We start from the raw sequence: 3,093 nt of genomic DNA on the forward strand, positions 1-3,093 counted from the left end.
GCTTAAAAGAGAAAGAGGCACTTGGGCCTTTTTGCAGGAAAGCAACGTTGGTAACTCTGTTTCCAGTCGGCATCTCTTGTTTGTTTCTGAACTTCGTGGGGCTTTGCCAAGTGAGGCCTTTGGCAGGGTGTCAAAGAAGATAAAGGTTGGTGATTATCCCGAAGGACTTCTGCCGAAGGACTTGTTTTGCAACTAATTGGGATTCAGCTGGGAATGAACATAATTCTCAGCTGTTACAATAAAATAGGTTTGTTTGGGACTAATTGTGTATTGCAATTACTCAGTAAGCCTAGGTCACAACAGCTTTGTAAAGCAGCGCCCGGGCCCTACGGGCTTCATTATTGTTGTAGTCAGTAATTTGTAATGGAGGCGAGAAGATATGATGCTTTGTAACGTCTCGTTGAAGCAAGCTGGTGTTGCTAGGGCTACACAGGATCTGAGCAGCAAAAATCCAGACGGCTTCTATATGACAGCAAAGGGGAAATTGCAGTGGCACTGAGCAGTTTTGCAATCCAGATCTGGTAACCTTAAGATTATCCTAGAACAAATGAAATTTGAGTGGAATAATTTTGCAAAAATTAGATTGAAGCTTATTAATGGCATTCCTATTACAGTTATTATTTACATAATAACAATGGTAATGGTAATAAAAATTAAAACCTGTATGCAGCCAATGCTAAAAAATATGACTCTGATTGTGTCCTACCATTCAAAGCAATAGAAAATGTATGTACTGAGAGACCTTCAAATACATTGAGATGAATGAACTTTAGATGGTTGTCTCATCATAGTAAGCAGTGACATATTTGATTGCACTTTAATCAGCCACAGATGGGGTTGAGCAATGCTCAAATTTTTCTGCATCGAAGTCTGCAGTTCAAACTGCCATATAGGAAGGAGCCAAAACCCAGAATAAGTTTGGTTTTGTCACAATGAAATACAGATAATATGTTTATTCGCCCATCCTATGAATAGCTTTTGCCTTTTAGGATCAACCAAGAGTGCTAGACTGTGTTGTATTTCTTGACTGTTTGTTCCTTTACTGATGCACTTGGTAGAACAACCATGAGGGTCCTGGAAAAGATCTTCAAATGCCGTGATGTGTCTATACCAGGGGTCAGCAACCTGCGGCTCTGGAGCCTCATGTGGCTCTTTCATCCCTCTGCTGCGGCTCCCTGGCACTCATAATGTGTGACACCCACCGGCATGCGATTTATTGAGCTTTTCAATCCCTGGTAGGCCAACCATGGATAAATCCAAGAAAAGTAAAGTTTCAAAAGAAAACAGAACATTTAATTCACTCGTCACTTCCCGCCTGGACTACTGCAATGCTCTCTACATGGGCTCCCCTTGAGGAGCACCCAGAGGCTCCAACTGGTGCAGAATGAGGCCGCGCGGGGGATTATGGGAGCAATGGGGCACTCCCATGTGACACCTCTCCTGCACGAGCTGCATTGGCTTCCGGTGGCCTTCCGGGTGCGCTTCAAGGTGTTGGTTACCACCTTCAAAGCACTCCATGGCATAGGGCCTGGGTACTTACGGGACCGCCTTCTGCCGCCGATAGCCTCCCACCGGCCAGTTCGCTCCCACAGAGAGGGACTCCTCAGGGTGCCGTCAGCCAGGCAATGTTGCCTGGCGACCCCCAGGGGGAGGGCCTTCTCTGTGGCAGCACCTGCCCTCTGGAACGACCTGTCCCCGGAGATACTTAGGATACCAGATCTCCGTGCTTTTCACCGTGCCCTCAAAAATTTTCTATTTCATCAAGCTGGGCTGGTGTAAACCCCCCCCCCCTTTTAGATATTTTTAATTGTAAATGGATTTTAGTCGGGAAGTTTTAAATTTTGGGCCAAAATTTGTTTAATTCTTTTAAAATTTAAAATTTTGTATTGGGATGTTTTTTATTCTTGGCTGTGCACCGCCCTAAGTCCAGCAGGAGAAGGGCGATATAAAAATTTAATAAAATAAATAAATAAATAAATAAAATTCAACTACATATGCTAGTTTTGTGGCCGCTCAAGAAATAGTCAGGCACAGGAAGGGTTTTGTGGCTCCCGGTGTTTTCTTTTCTGTGGGAAACAGGTCCAAATGGCTCTTTGAATGTTTAAGGTTGCAGACCCCTGATGTATACTTACAAAAATCAGGATCATGCAAGCTTTGAGAGTCTACGGAAACAAAAGTTGGACTTCGAAGAAGGATAGGCAGAATATTGATGCTTTTGAACTTTGATGGTAGTGAAGACTTAAGAATACCATGAACAGCCAAAAAAATCAAACCAATAGGATCATGAAACAAATTAAGCCAGAGTTCTTACTTGTGGCCCAAATACTTGGTTTGACTTATCCTATTTTGGGCACATGATGCGAAGATGTAGCTCACCAGAAAAGGCTGGGAAAGGTGAGAGAAAAGAGAAGAAAAGGACAATCAACAGCAGGAGGATAGACTCAGTTACAGTGGTAATAAGTGCAAAAATGGTAGACTTGAAAAATGAGTTAGGAATAAATTGCCGTGTTATATGGTTGCTAAGAGTTGATATCAACTTGATGGCACACAATCAAAAATCAACTATTTAATACTTTCACACATCTGTCCCATTAAAAATTGCAACTTTATAAATAGTTACTTGGCTATAACCAAGGATTTTAGGAGTCACCTATGATTCTGGGACACTAAATCATAAGACAATGGTTTATAAAGTCAAAATAACGGAGCTCACCCATAATAGGCCCATACTGTGTCTCAGTAGATGTGTGAACTGAATCTTTATCATTTCTTGTTGAGCAATAAAATATTGTATTGTTTGATTTCTCTTGATAAGACTCAATTTTAGATTATCAATAGCCTGCTTTATACGCGATATCCACGATTGTTTCAAATCACTGTGGCACTTAGGTTCATATACTACCTTAAGTCTTGTTTTATTGGACAATCACAGCAATTGCTTTACAAATATGTCATAAAAGGCAGTCAGCAAATTACAATATCTCATTCATACGTTCTATAAACTACATTAAAACTTAGTGCAAGTGAGCTGATGCTCTTCCCTGTTATCTGCTAATTTTATGGATGTCTTCTGCAAAAAAAAAAAAAAAAAAA

General features: G+C 41.2%; 1 long non-coding RNA gene across 1 annotated transcript; it reads right to left on the reverse strand.

Annotated features, from left to right (window-relative positions):
• Nucleotides 1-451: 451 nt before the first annotated feature.
• LOC117673999 (uncharacterized) lies at nt 452-2,792 on the reverse strand. Its single transcript, XR_004593637.2, has 3 exons — nt 2,714-2,792; nt 2,312-2,385; nt 452-538 (listed from the first exon to the last, which is right to left on the reverse strand). It is a non-coding gene; the product is annotated as an uncharacterized LOC117673999 (long non-coding RNA).
• Nucleotides 2,793-3,093: the final 301 nt, after the last annotated feature.

Source organism: Pantherophis guttatus, chromosome 2, assembly GCF_059756535.1.
Source record: "Pantherophis guttatus breed Tessera chromosome 2, ASM5975653v1, whole genome shotgun sequence".
NCBI classification, from domain to species: domain Eukaryota; kingdom Metazoa; phylum Chordata; class Lepidosauria; order Squamata; family Colubridae; genus Pantherophis; species Pantherophis guttatus.